The 15612-nt window shown below is 30.4% G+C and overlaps 1 long non-coding RNA gene across 5 annotated transcripts; it reads right to left on the reverse strand.

Moving 5' to 3' along the window:
- Positions 1–4384: 4384 nt before the first annotated feature.
- Positions 4385–8419, reverse strand: LOC139893517 (uncharacterized). 5 transcript variants are annotated; one of them, XR_011774575.1, is made up of 9 exons: positions 7520–8419; positions 7287–7369; positions 7137–7179; positions 6848–6905; positions 6542–6641; positions 6058–6120; positions 5864–5945; positions 5692–5792; positions 4385–4682 (listed from the first exon to the last, which is right to left on the reverse strand). It is a non-coding gene; the product is annotated as an uncharacterized lncRNA (long non-coding RNA). The 5 variants fall into 5 exon arrangements; XR_011774574.1 differs by lacking the exons at positions 6848–6905; positions 7137–7179 and having other exon boundaries at positions 7520–7745; positions 7868–8419; XR_011774572.1 differs by lacking the exon at positions 7137–7179.
- Positions 8420–15612: the final 7193 nt, after the last annotated feature.

A 15612-nucleotide genomic window follows, 5' to 3' on the forward strand; every position in this document is an offset into this window, starting at 1 on the left:
GTCGTGGTCAATGGAGGTGGCTCATCCGGAGTCGGTGATGTGGTAGGTCCGTCGATGTCGTCCAATCCCGACTCTCCTATTAGATATTCTTATAACTCGAGAGGGGGGAAGATGGTTACATACAAGCAGGTCGAGGGTAAGTATTAGAGGCCGGTTATCAAGGATAAAGGCAAGATTGTTTCTTCCAATGCGGATTTGGATGAAGGTCGTTAGCTTTTGTTGTGTGTTTATGTTAAGAGTGTTCGTAACGTCATGCTGGGAGTTTAGTTGTTTGTTTCACGTGGTGTTGTGTTGCTAGTGTTTAGTTTCTTTCGTTGTAGTTTCGCTTCCGTTTGGATTTTTTTTTTGATTATGGCGTGCTTCGGTGTTAGTTACCGTAATTGTTGTTGTTTTGTTTTGTTTGGTTTTCCTGTTTCAAAGCTCGTTGACTTTACCTTTTATCTTCTCGTTTAGGCTCTTTCATTTTTTTTGATGCAAGTGTCTTTAATTTATATAAGTCTTCGTGTTTTTCGTCGAAAAAAAAGTATATAACTGAATAAGAAAAATTAAAAAATATATATATTAAATATTGCGTTGAACAATATTATGCTAATTATTATGCTAATTAGTATATAAGGTTACTTTCTTCCTATTTCAAATTTCAATTCCTTTTACCGTATTTCATCAAAAATCATTTTGTTGGCCAAGGTTTTTTACCTATACATCATCCCGAAAGAATGCAATTGACACTATAGCTCTGCCACCAATTTTTCACTTTTTTGTTTTTTATTAACAAACTTTTAATCAGTTAAATAACAATTTTTGATAAATGTAATTCCCACGGATAATGGTGATTATGACGTGGAGTGGATAAGATGCACTTTTTGGGGCAAGTCAGTGACTGGACCATGACAAAAAAAATAAAAGTTGTTACGGGGGGCTTTTGTAAGAAGTTTGACGATGATTTGGTAAATTTGATCGGTATTTGATGTAAATAATTAAAAGTGAGAGAGAGAAAATACTCATAACCAATTACACGCTGCCATGTCACAAACCGCCCCTCTCTCATGCGCGTGATTCCGTGACAAAAGCCCCTGGACAAAAGGCCCATTTCTGGCGTTTGTGGGGCTTTTATGGTGACACCTCATGAGCAAAGCACTCAACAATCGCCCATTATCTATGGTCTAATGCGCAACCAGTGTAGTGGTGGTTGGTTTGTTTGGTGACTTGATCATTCGGTCTCACACTTCATTTAATTTTTTCTTTTAAACCTTCCCATTCTTTTATTTTTAAATTTTTACAACAACCTTTTTTATAATCTTTCTTTTATAATTTTCTGTTTATTATTTCTTTAAAAAGATTGCTTTCTACATTTTATTATTAATTAACAAAAATATCCAAATAATGTAGGTTTCAATAAGTTATTATTAAAGATTTAATTATGTGTATTTGTCATGTTCAAACGAATTATTGTCTTTTTAGTTATGTTAAGCTCATTAACGTTAAATGATTTTAATTGAAAGTATATAGTTATATTTACGTACAACAAAAAACTTCTCGCACACAGCAGCACGCGTTGACCCCAATGTTTGTTAGAACATCGTTATAAGTTTTCAACTATTCGTTTGTAATTTACAACACAAGATTATTATAATCATTGTCCAAACCTTACTTTAGGTGAAGTTATCTTAGCCTTTCAATATAATAATTTTTTTTTAAAGAGCATTGGAATATATTCTTCAAACCATTATAAGCTAACTTAAATGAATAGAAACCACATAAATCAAATACTCTTCTACTATGGACAATCTAACTGTTATTTTCATTACTTAAAGAAAATTCTGTTGCTTGTCTAACTATAAAGATGAAAGAATAATGTTTAAAAGTTGTATGAAACTTTTAAGTCGGTTTGAAGTATATTGTTAGGTCAATGTGGCTCACTATTGTATATGTTGTTTGAATTTTTTTTTTTGTTTTTTTTTTGTTTTTTTTTTTTTTTGTGGTAAGCGAGAAAATCCTCATATGAACGAGTACATTGACTTCCCCATAAAAGGTAAAACCTCGGATAATCAAACCCCTCGAGAGCGAGACCTAGTACCAGGTGAATTGCGCATTATGCGCGCTCTCTAGTCACACTCATTTTTTGAATAATTTGGCATATCCAAGAAATAAACTCGGGTGATGTGCTTAATTAAAAAACTCAGTGGCCAATCAGACAAGCATGTGTGGTTATTTGGTAGCTTTTTTCATGTACGTACAAAAAAAAAAATTATGATCTAATCAATATGTAATCCGATTGATTTTTATGATATATATATATATATATATATATATATATATATATATATATATATATATATATATATATACTAGTTTTATGAGTCCGTGCGTTGTATGACATGTGTATAAATTAGTAGTCAATAATGTTAATATTAATACTTATCAAATGTATAATACAATTACAATGAAAAAAACTCTTTTATTACTGATAACATTTGTATCGGAAACATTAATATTGAATACAAACACATAGATTATGAGCCCGTATATTGAAATCATTTTAAGTTCAACTGACAAATAATCGATAAACACCAAACATGAACTCCTAAAAAGTTATTTTAAAACTGATCGTTAAGAAAAATATTTTATGTACATCTCTAATTATATATGCTTTTAGTATAAACTAATTCCATTATGTCAAAATCTCAAACGAAATAGAACATACAAATATCTAAATATTTATAAAGATTATCAAATAAGTATTTTAACTTCAATTAATAAACATGAGCCCCAAATATTATATTAACATAATTTTTTTAGAATTATGGCGCAAACTAAAATTAATTTTATATTATATAAAATATCATTCATAAACATTATTATAATGTTAATAGAAAAAATATATTTTTTAATTGTTTATTACAATAAAAACATTGTAAATGGTTTTCATATATGCCCATTTATATATATAAATATTAACAATCAATATTTATATTAAATCAATGTATCTTTTTAATATAAATTTAAAGTTATTATGATATTTTCTATTTTAATAATGATATAATATTATTAACATAATTATAACATCTATCGTTATTAATATTAATATAATATAATATCATATGGTAATATAATATAATATTTTAGGTAATGAAATCGGTATATTAAATTAAATTAGAAAATCTATAATAATTCGATTAATATATGAAAATAACTGACACGTGTCAGGAATAAATGATGAGTTAACACGTGACACAAATTATTCAGGAGTTGACACGTAGGATTATTGTCACGTGCTTTATTTTATATATATATATATATATATATATATATATATATATATATATATATATATATATATATATATATATATATATATATATATATATATTCGAAAAATAAAGGTTGTATGAAACTTTTATCTGAAGCATTTCATATCTATCTACTTAGTTTTATAACCCAAGTTAGCACTAATGTGACAAATAATAAATTACCAAAACACATAAAAACTCCACATATTAACCTTTGTCAAGATTTAATGTTTTCAAAAATGATAGTTGAGAGCTATTTAAATGATCATAACTAGTTTTGGAGCTCCGCTTCGCGCCGAGAGCTCCGTTTTGAGTGCGCATTAAAAAAAATCTTGATCTTTTTTGTTAAAAAAATATTTTCGACATCTAACATTGAAGGGTTGTTTCTTTTGCGAAAGTTGCTTCTTTTAGTGTTCTTTTTTTTAAAGTTAGTTGATCTATTTTATAAAAAAGAATGTTTTTCGACATTTTTTAGTAGCATTGAATGGTTGTTCCTTTTATGAAAGTTGCCTCTTTTATCGTTGAGGGAGAAAAAAAAAAGGTAGTTGATTTTTTTATAAAAAATATTTTTTTTTTGCTTCTTTTATCGTTGAAGTCAAAAAAAAAGTGGAATCACGGAAATAACCCTGGTTACTATTGATGAATAGTGAAATAGTAATTTGTCTGTTAGATAATATGTAAATGTAAATTTAATCTTTTAAAAAATGATGACATATCTCATGTTCTTTTTATATATAAGCTAGACCATATTGCATTACAAATCACAAATATTAGTCAAATTACATAATTAACTACTTACATCACATACATAAATGTCCTGCTTATCAATAACAATTCAAGTGATGCTCGACATAGTTGATGCCGAGATTCTGGTTGTCAATAAAAGCAAGATTCCCATTTCACTTCAACAAGATGATGCTGTAAATTGGACACCCGATAAAGGTCATGAATCTGACTTTCGGCATGGGAATTGCCCTACATAAGGTAGCATACGCCTCGTCTAGCATATTGGGATGTGTTGCAAATAAAAATTCGTATTGATCATTTAGTTCCAAGGTTCTTATACAAGTTCTCTTTTTCAGTTTTTCCTGAAGTAAGATTTATGTTTCGTAAATACAAAGTTCTCGATCTATTTTATACTCGTATATGTTTTTAACAAGCAGTTGGTCAGCCGCGCGTTGCGGTGGCAAACCGTTTATACGTTTTATGAGAGTCAGTTTACTAATTAAGAAAAACAAACAATATACACAACAATTGTGTCACACAAACAATTGTACTAAAGTTATTCAATGGTTAAAAGCAACCCTTTTGACCCGTTTCCCCTTTCAGTTGATAGTATTTGGCAGCAACATTACGTCTTTCTCAGGAATCTTTATATAAAAATTAACACACCTGGAGTTAAAAAATAAAATGAAATTTGACGAATGCATAAGATAATGACAAAAGAAATTCTAAATCTATCTCAGAATCAAAATAATATATATATATATATGTATATATATATATATGTATATATATATATATATATATAGGGGCATGATCAATGGGGAAGTAACCAATCGGGGGAAGGGAGGGAAGCAAAATTTTTTTTTTTTTTCGTTTTATTTGAAATTTTTTTTCCCGGCATTAAGATCACACGAAAATATGAACATTTAGAAGAGACACTTCGTGATGAATGTTATTATTTAGGCGGGAAAACGATCGACAAAAATAACATTCAAGATAATATTGTTCGTGAAGAATATGAACGTTTTTTTTTTCATGTTTTGTGAAGTAAAATTTAGCCCGATTTAGAGTTTAGGGTTTAGAGTTTAGGGTTTGGTGTTTTGGGTTTATTCCATAAACCCAAAACACCAAACCCTAAACCCTAAACCCTAAACTCTAAACCGTTCGTGTTAAAAACTCAATCTAAATCCTAAATCTAAACCCTAAACCCTAAATTTCTAAACCCTAATATCTAAACCCTAATATCTAAACCCCAATAGCTAAAAACTCAAAATACGCTCGAAAAACACGATAATTGTTGTATATTACTTCTTATAGCGTTTTCCCGCCAAAATAAAAACATTTATCACAAAGTGTCTCTACTAAATGTTCATATTTTCATCTCATCTATAATGTTCGTGAACAAAGTTTTTTCAAAAAACGAAAAAAAAAAAAAAAAGTTTTTGCTTCCCCCCGAATGGTTACTTCACTCTTGATCCTACCACTATATATATATATATATATATATATATATATATATATATATATATATATATATATATATATAGAAAACCAATAAATCAGTCTATTAAGCTGCATTTGGACTCTGTATGAAATCAGTCTATTAGCAATTTCTCAGGTTGCATTGTATGCAATAGAAAACTAATAAATCAGAAAATAAGAATAGTTGGCTGACCTTGTGTTTCTCTGGGGTTTGTGCCATTATCGCAGCCAGTGGATACCTATTGCTTTTTTTTTTTCTAGCTCAATGTATATTCTGCAACTTTTTTCCAGTATCTGTATGTATAATTTGTAGGCTAAATAATTGTAAGTTAAAAGTTGGAAATAATTTATAGTAATTTACTTACTCGCCGATCATTTGGTTAAACTCTTCGGGATTCGGGTTCAAATAACAGTATGTTGCATTCGTTCCATTTAGCTCCGCTTTTCCTGAACGTTGCAAATAAGCTTATAAGGTTACCATAGTACAAAAATATGTGTCCAAAAATTAAGCAAGAATTTTAAAAATAAATAAAAAAATAAAAAAACTATAAACATATACATGTTAACAAAAAGCAGTTACAAACAGAGTCCAAATGCAGCTTAAAAACTCCAATTAGCAAACCTGCAATAGCAATCACATGTAAATAACAAAACAACAATACATTACATAATGAATGAATGAATAAACACTATGCCTCTTAACAAAGTTCAATTAACAAAGTATAATAATCAACAAAAGACACTAAAGAAATCCCAAAGAAGCAAGAATCGTACCGTAATTCTCCCAAAAAAAGAAATTGCATGAGTCAATACTTTGAAACATAAAATGTATTTATAAGAAAACATAGAATGTGCAGTTAGCAATATAAATAGTATATATCTATTATCTATATCACCTAACAATAATAGCAATAATAGCACAATGAATCAGTTAGGTACAAACGATACTTTAGAAACGATAAGCAAATTATTACCGTTCAAAATTAAAATAAGGTAATGGCATCAATGTGATAAAATCAAATATTAGGAACATCGGATCTCACCAAATTTACTTTCAAAACTGTATCAAGTATAGCTTTGTTAACTTCACCAAATTTACTTTCAAAACAGTATCAAGTATGGCTTTGTTGACTTCACTTGTATCTACAAATTTATACATACACACTAATCACAGAATATCGAAAACACCTAAAACATAAGAAAACTGAAAATTTACAACTATGAGCACTCCCTAATACATAAGCTAAAATATTAAATTAAATGTATCATTGTATCTATATTATAATTATAGTTTTATAAGAAAATCGTAAGTAAAAAAGGAGCAGATGATAAGGTTACCAAAAACTTACAACATCAACAAACACTATATACTTAACACCAACTAAATATTATCCATCACACAAACACCTGTTAAATATGCCAAAAAAAAAAAAAAAAGACTAAAGCGTCAACCACTGTCAAAATGATCATCATCTACAATGACTATCAAGCATCTATGTTTAATGTTGTATGGCAAAGGCCGAGAAACAACGTTACGTAATAGTTCTCAAGAAAGGTATTATAAATATGGCTGTTTGGAACAAAAGGTATTGCAAAACTTAAAGTTGTTTTCTAATATTTCCTATGTGACATATTTACCAGAGTCTATTCCAAATAACAGACGAAGAGCTAAACTTCATTCCTAGGAGTGAAATAAAAAGAATCATATGAGTAATACCTTTTAAGAAGTTAAAAAGGAGAATATAGAACGCCTCAAAATGTAAAGCATTTTTCTAAGATAAAACATACCTTCTATCATGTTGTCCTGAACAACGGCTAAAACCAAACATGTGCTCCAAGCCTTATTGTGCTTGGCTTAAAACCGTTTCCATCTTCAAAAGATGACACCCAAATTAGTAAAAGATGTTTTAGTATTCAATAAAATTAATTCAAATCACAGCACATAGTTCAAGAGTAAACTCATCAGCTTTATTAATATTGCATAGCGTCATCGCTCAAAATATATTAAAGATAAACCGTACCACTTCATTAACGCATGGTCAGATATAGTCCGGCATCTATCAGTTTCAATCTCACCGTTCGTTTCTTAGAACCCGTGATCCATCAAAACCTGTTAACAAACATAAGCCACTCAATTCTTCAAAAAAGACATGTACAAATACAAAGTGAAATACAAATTTAACAATACAAAATCAAGAAATCGTGGCCATTATATACAATAAGAGTGAGACATCTATGCCTAAAAGCCTGCAACATTCAAAGAAGAAGAACATGAGACCCATGAGCTAAGTTTGTCAAAAATATAAGCCAAAATAGGAGAAAAATTGAAACCCTAAATTCAACAAATTCGTAAGAGAAGCAAAGCTTACCCGGTAATTGAAAAATGAAAATCACATACACGATAAAGGAGAGGATAATAGTGCGTGTGGTGGAGTGGGTTGCAGGCGGATAAGACGACGTAACTTGCGACTGTGACGGTTGCGATGGCCAAGAAGATGATGGTGGTTGTTACAGAGTGGATTAAAGGATGCCGTTGTCCATGGAGATGATGGTGGTAGCAACAGTGACGATGGTGGAAGAGGAGACGAAGCCAGCGCCGGTGTTGGTGGAAGCAGCGGAGACAACGAAGACGGTAGTAGCAGCGGCGGTGATTGTACCAGTTGTAGGCTTGTAGCACTGGCGATGGTCGTAACACCGGTGACGGTGATGCCGGCGGTGGTACCGTTGGGTGTTGTTCTCCAAGTAAATTTGGTTTGGTTGGACTATGGAAACTAAATTTTTTTTTTTTTTTTTTTTTTTTGTAAAATAAAAGGAGGATGATGGGATGAGGAGTGGGTGAAGAAGGATCTGGAGTCAGAGAACCCTTAGCGAAAGGTAGAGAAGGTTCAGGAAATGTGGGGATGAAGATGCCTTTTTTAATAAAAAAAATTCTCTCTACAGTTACTCAAAATTTAATTGAATAAAAAAGTGCTGTCTATGTCTATTTGGATTATTAAAATGGAGGCTTAAATTTAATTGATGGAGGATAATTCTCACACACACTTTTTTTATCCTCACACACCTATTTTAACCTTTTACTCTTCTAATAATACTCAATTGGTGTGTGAGTATCAAAAAAGTGTGTGTGAGAATCATCCCCCTTAATTAATATATATATTATTTTTATATTAAAAATATATTAATATTAATTAAATTACAATGGCGGTTTGTTACACGCGAGTATATAAACATGGCAAAAGGATTTTTGAATTAAACAAGAAAGGTGGGTTTCGCGCGCTGCTGCTTGAAAAGTGCTAGCGATTTAACTAAAAAAATTTATATATTTTAAACCGTGTAATAGCGAATGTATGCATTCATGTATACTATCCTATCAACTTTCTTCAAATGATAAAGACATAATAGGAAAAAAAAAATTAAAATGATGAACAGATGAATAGTGGCCGACCAATAAGAATGCATCGTTCCATAAAAAGACCACTATTGATGAATAGTGGCCGACGAATAGGAATGTACCATTCCACTTTGATCTTTAGTATATATAGTAGTAATAATATTCGTGTCTACAGTCACTCAATTTCAATTGTAATAATAATAATAATAATAATAATAATAATAATAATAATAATAATTTTATTTCTCGATTGTAGTTTTAGTTCATAGCTACTGACGGGGCATGCTTCGATGCGGATAGATTAGGTCGGTGACAGTAGAGTTGTAGACAAAAGATCGATGTGTTGTTTGTTAGATGTTGCTAGTCCTTAGTCTTTGCTACTCGGTCTTTGCTTTCTTCAACATGTTTGTCAATGTTAGTCTATTTTTGTTATCTATATTATTTTTTAATATTTCACATTTTATTTATATAATGCTTACCCCTGTCGTGGAACAATCGTCTTTTTGCTATTGCGTGGGATGAACAATGTACTGACCCTACTTTTGCCGTTATCTGTTCAATTAAATATTTAACTTTCGTTATCTAATATTTTTGCCACGTCATTTCTATATGACTTGTTATATTATAAATAAGTGCACTTATGTATTAATGCGTTTCTACGTGTAACAGTTTTATTCCGGTGAATTGTTTCGGTTTTCAAACCAACGATTAGACTTTCGTGATTTTCAAATCTGAAATATTTTATCTATGACATTTCAACGTCATATGAAGTTATAAAATATTTCTATATTTTATTTATTGCGGGTGCGTGTCCTTTCTATATTTTTAATTACGTAGCAGTGTTTTCACGAATAAGGCCGCGTACATTCGTTCAGGCCAATTTATAAATTCAATTATTAATGTTAGGCTCATCTTTGGCCCCCATTTCTACGGCTATAGGTTCATCTTCCATATAATTTAATTTAGTCATGTGTTATTTTATGGATAAGATTGAAGAAAAAAAAATATAATTATAATTATAATTATAAAAAAAAAAAAAAAAAACTCGACCGAACACCCCTTAATTTTTGGCCCACCCTCCATTTTGACTTGATACTAGTTAACTTGTTAACATAATTACTTCACTTATCTCATTTCACAATATTCAAAAAAAAAATTAATAATAATAATTATATGCTCCTAAAAATTTGAAAGAGCCGGCCAAAAAGAAATCCCACAAAATTAGGCCAAAATACTTTTGCCTATTTATTTTATACTAGTGAAATGACCCGTGAAATCACGGATTTGTTTAAACGAAACAATTTAATGACATGTTTTGTGACGCTCCGTACAAAATCAACGTGTACGGATCATCAACAACAGGATTATTACAAGGTCAAACACTATATGCTGTTTAAAACGAGTTTGCATTCATGAAAAGATACGTTTTACAAAAGATAACGTGCATCCTATGAATAGGAGCATAAACATAAGTATGTGACTCAAAGGTCGTTACAAAGCCATTGTCTGAAAATAACATAAATTACGAATGCAAAAGAAAAGTTCCATGATTGAGACATCTCTAAGTAATGCAGCGGAAGTCTAACACAGCAAGTCTGTAACAGCAAGTTTATAATACCAAGACAGCAAGTCTAACAGCGGAAGCAACAACGTCTAAGCACCTGAGAAATACATGCTTAAAAAGTCAACACGAATGTTGGTGAGCTATAGTTTGTTTGTAATCAGTAATGTAATGTAGGCCACGAGATTTCAGTGCTTCAAACAAGCGTTTCAAATCAGTATCCCAAATCAGTATGATAAAGTATATGTATAACCGTGGGCACCCGGTAACTAGACTTAACGTTTATAACCCCCTGAAGGTACACTTGGCGAGTGCGTATGTTCACGAAGTATTAAACACCCGTTAAATGCTAGCGTGACTAGCCCGAGTGGATGTCAACCCCTATGGATCCATATCTAAGATTCGCGTTCACCGGTTCAAAGACCAATGACTAAACGTTACCGTGCTAAAGGGAATATTTATGCCGTTATATAACCCACATACATACAAAGTTTAAGTATTCGTGCCTAGCATGTAAAACGTAAAAAGCGCATGTATTCTCAGTCCCAAAAATAGTAAAAGTAGTAAAGAGGGTTGCTATAACTCACAGTGAATAAGCAATACAAGTTGATACGAAAGTGTGCAAGTAGTAAGTCGGTCCGAAAGGTCGTCAACCTAAATCAAAGGTTACTAGGTCAGTAGGTTGTACTCACAAGTTCTAATAGTGCATAAAATAAGTTTAAGTGTCATCACCATCATCATTCATCATCATAAAAGCTAAGTAAGTTAATCAAGTATAGAGGTCCAACAATAGGCTGACTTCGGTCAGCTGCTACGGCCTCTACGTAAGTCTAAAAGACGCAAAATCAGTGGCTATGGCTCCGTATGGGAGTCCTATAGTTGCTGACCAATTTCTAGACTCAAACTCGTCTTAGTTTGACCGTGGCGACGGTCTAAGTGCGAGTAGGTCCGAATTTTCAGCACAACGTTACAAAGGTGTAGTGATTTAGAAAAGGCCATAAATCCCAAACCGTAACTCGGATTGAGACGAGTCTTAAACGGAAAATAATCTACTCGAACCAGGCTATCTGAAAATAAACTTTTCCAGTAGCCTAGGAGCCTGATCAGATTCGAAAAACAGCAAGCAAGGTGCTCCGATGGAGTTCTTAGTGCTTGATGCTCATCACGGTTCTCATCCTTGATGCTTGTAGCTTCAAGTGTACAACTCGTTGATGGGTTAGCATCACCTTGACTAAGATTCCACCATCAATACACAATATGTTAAGATCAAGTAAGAATACAACTCATTTATGAGTCTTAGATGGATGATGAACCAAGGTTACATCATATCCTTAGTCTTAACACAATTTCAAGTCCCATTTACAACTAAAGCTACAAACTTTACATCAATCAAATAAGTATGAACACAATCTAAGTCAAATGAGGTGATGGAACCCTAAGCTAGAGAGCTTGGATCCTTTTCACACAAGTTACAAGGTTACAAAGCTAGAAAGCTTGAACCTTTGGTGTTCTTGAAGATCTTGAATGCATAAAGCTTGGATCTTTAAGCTGCATGAAGATTACAAACACAAGTTTGAATCTTTATCACAAAATAACAAGATCATAAGTTAGAAAACTTAGATCCAACAAAAAGATATGAAGATTCAAGCTAGAAAGCTTGAATCTTGATTGTTCTTGAAGATCTTAAAGCATAAAGCTTGGATCTTTAAGTTTCATGAAGATTGCAAACAAAAGTTTGAATCTTTATAACAAATAACAAGATTAAAGCTAAAAAGAAGTAGATCTACAAAGTTGGTGAAGATTCAAAGCTATAAAGGTTGAATCTTCCATGTTCTTGAAGGATTCATGCTTGAATCTTCAAGATGTAATCAAGATCAAAGTTAAAGAACTTGATCTTCATGAATGATGATAAATCACGAATTGAATAAGGAAAGAAGAAGAAGATAGATCAAAAACTTACAAGTTTTTAGAGTGAGAAAGACTAGAAAGGAGATAAGGGAGCAAGTGTGTGTGAAATTCAAATGAGAGCAAGTGTTAAATGAATGGGTTAAGGGTGATATTTATAGGCAAAATGAGGATAAGGTTGGTGATGGTGGCTGTGAGATTTGGATAAGGCAAGGGGGGACACAAAGTTGCTTTTTGGTTAATGGTTGTCTAAAGTAGATACTTATGCTAGGATCCTATGTAACATTATGGATAATACTTGACACAAATGCTAGCATGTTCCCTCTAATTAAATGGGTAATTGTCTTATATATTATTGAGTCACTAGTAATTAATAAGTGGACTAATTAATTGGGTCACTAGCTAGAGTAGGGTGGGCTTAAGTCCAACAAGGTAGAAAGTCCAACAAGACTAACTATTGTGATCTAGTAAATAATTAAATAAAATTAAGCATTCAAAAGCCCAAGTAATTATTATTATAAAATAATAATTAATATTTCGCAGTCATAATATTCCGATTACGACAAAAGTTAAACGTGTGCGCAGTTCGCAGTTTATTCGAAACGTCAAGTGACACTAACGGTCATAAAGGCTTCCGGTGATCAAGTTAAGTATCCTACGTACTCTAAGGCACGTTTTAACATATAAATGGAAGTAAATCATGTATTAAAAGATTCCAGAGTATAAAGTAACACAGTACGCACAAAAACGCAGTTTCGCAAAAATACAAGGCATAAAAGCAAGTCGAAAAAGTCGGGTCGTTACATGTTTTAGGTATTAAGTGAATGTAAATGCTAAAGTCATTTATTTTAATTACCCATTTAACTAAGAAACTTGTCGTTGTTTTTACAAATATATAGAGACATGTATTTTCGCATGCATATGTAACGTAATTAATTACGCAGAAAGAATCCATATTTGAATATTAATAATATAATAATTATAATTATTATATTAAAAGTAAATAATAATACTAAAGTTCGCTCAAAGTTGAGTATTTATATTTTTAATAATAATAATTATTATTAGTAATAATAAATGTATTTTAAATTTTTTTGGAAAATTAAAATTACAATTTAGGAGAGATTAGTATTTCCTTTTATAAAAGGGGGATGATTCTCACACACACTTTTTTAATCCTCACACACTAATTGAGTATTATTAGAAGAGTAAAAGGTTAAAATAGGTGTGTGATGATCAAAAAAGTGTGTGTGAGAATCATCCCCCTTTATAAAAACTTTCGTATTATTTTTTTAATTAAATTAATATATAATTATGACATCATTATTATAAAAATTAAAGGTCAATTAATTTAATGATGACATCATCATTTTAGAGCTTTATATGACTATATAGATTATTGAGCAACTCTTATCATTTAATCACAAAAAAATAAAAATAAAAAATAAATAAATAAATAAAAATACGAAGAATTCTCTCTACATTTTGGCAATCAGAATTAAACCTCAAACACCTCCAAATAATTGACTTCTCATAGCTCCATCATAACTCATCCTCTTCCAAATCAAATTGGATATTTGGATTCCTCTCGCGATTCTCTACGTTTCTATATTTCTACTTTTCTTGTTAGGTAATATTTATAAACCCTAACTATTTCAGTTATTATATATTTACTTATATTTATGCATGATATATTAGTTATATTGCTTGTGGTTTGTTTTGGTGAAAGCTAGATAATTAAATCTTGTTAATCATGTTTTTCGGTTTAATTAAATTTGGACATAATTTAAATCAGTATTTTCGGGATGAGTGTGATCCGTGAATTCACGGTTTTGATTAAAAACCATTACGATAGATTGCTCATCCATGATAATCATATTGCATAGAGTTAGCAAAGCGGGTGGCCTAGTAACTATAGTACAATAGATAATGGGATCATACAATATACTCCGAACTGAAAATTAGACACAAAGACCAACAATTATAAGCTCAAAATCAAACACATAAACAACAAAATCACCGATGATTACCTCCATGGCTCCATTGAGTCAAACTCAAAAGTTTTATATAATATATGCAATATAGTATACATATACATAAAATAGTATGGGGCAACAGTAGAAGCAGCCAAGCATCACTAATGCTATATTCTAAACACACAGTATGCAACTAACACAAAATGTAGCTCAACAACCCAACAATTGTAAAAACTCAGCTCAAAGAGATGAAGAGGGAGCAGTTCAGATCATCTGATTTTTAAACAGTCTCGGCCAACAGGCTGTTCCTAGTGAGATTTTTGACCTGCGTAATGAAAAAAACAAAAGGAAATAAGTTAAAACGTGAATGTTGATAGTTGTGAACGTTAATTTTAATAGATACAAATTCCTACCCATTTACTTATAAATATGTAAATTTAAATAGTGCTATATTTAACGACCCGTCAAAGTACACTTGATGACCATCGTTATCTTGGTCCCATAGCTTGATCATAACTCTAAATAAATTTAATAAATAACTTTGCATTCTTTATTTAGCTATGATTTCCTATAAAGGAAATCTACCAAAATATGTAAGTTTAGAAAACCATACATAAATACTGTGATGACCCGGAAATTTCCGACCAAATTTAAACTTAATCTTACTATGATTTCGACACAATAAGCAAAGCATATTAAGCCAAGCCTAAAAAAAAAAAATGTTAGAACTATTTTGACCTTTGACTTTTCCCAACGATTCACGAACGATTAAAAATGTAAATATATATATATATATATATATATATATATATATATATATATATATATATATATATATATATATATATATATATATATATATATATATATATATGTCTATAAGTATAAGATAAAATATAGTACTATATTAAAATGGTTATTATTAAATTAAATACAAATATGATACAAATATGAAAGTAGTTATGTACAAATTATTATAGTATTTTCAATATTAATACCAAATTACATACGAACATATAATCTATAGATATAAATTTTATTGTTATTACGAACATGATTATTATCATTAGTATTATTATAATTAGTATTATTACCATATCAGTATTATTAAAATCATTAATGGTATTTTTTTATTTGAAATATATAATCTATTATATTTAGTAATGATATTATTAATATTATTTTACTTTTATCATTTATTATTATTAATATTAGGATTCTTATTGATATAAATGTTAATAATATTATTATCATTAAGACATTAAGGGTTAGAAAAATTAA

Source organism: Rutidosis leptorrhynchoides, chromosome 2 (genome assembly GCF_046630445.1).
Source record: "Rutidosis leptorrhynchoides isolate AG116_Rl617_1_P2 chromosome 2, CSIRO_AGI_Rlap_v1, whole genome shotgun sequence".
Classification (NCBI taxonomy): Eukaryota; Viridiplantae; Streptophyta; class Magnoliopsida; order Asterales; family Asteraceae; genus Rutidosis; species Rutidosis leptorrhynchoides.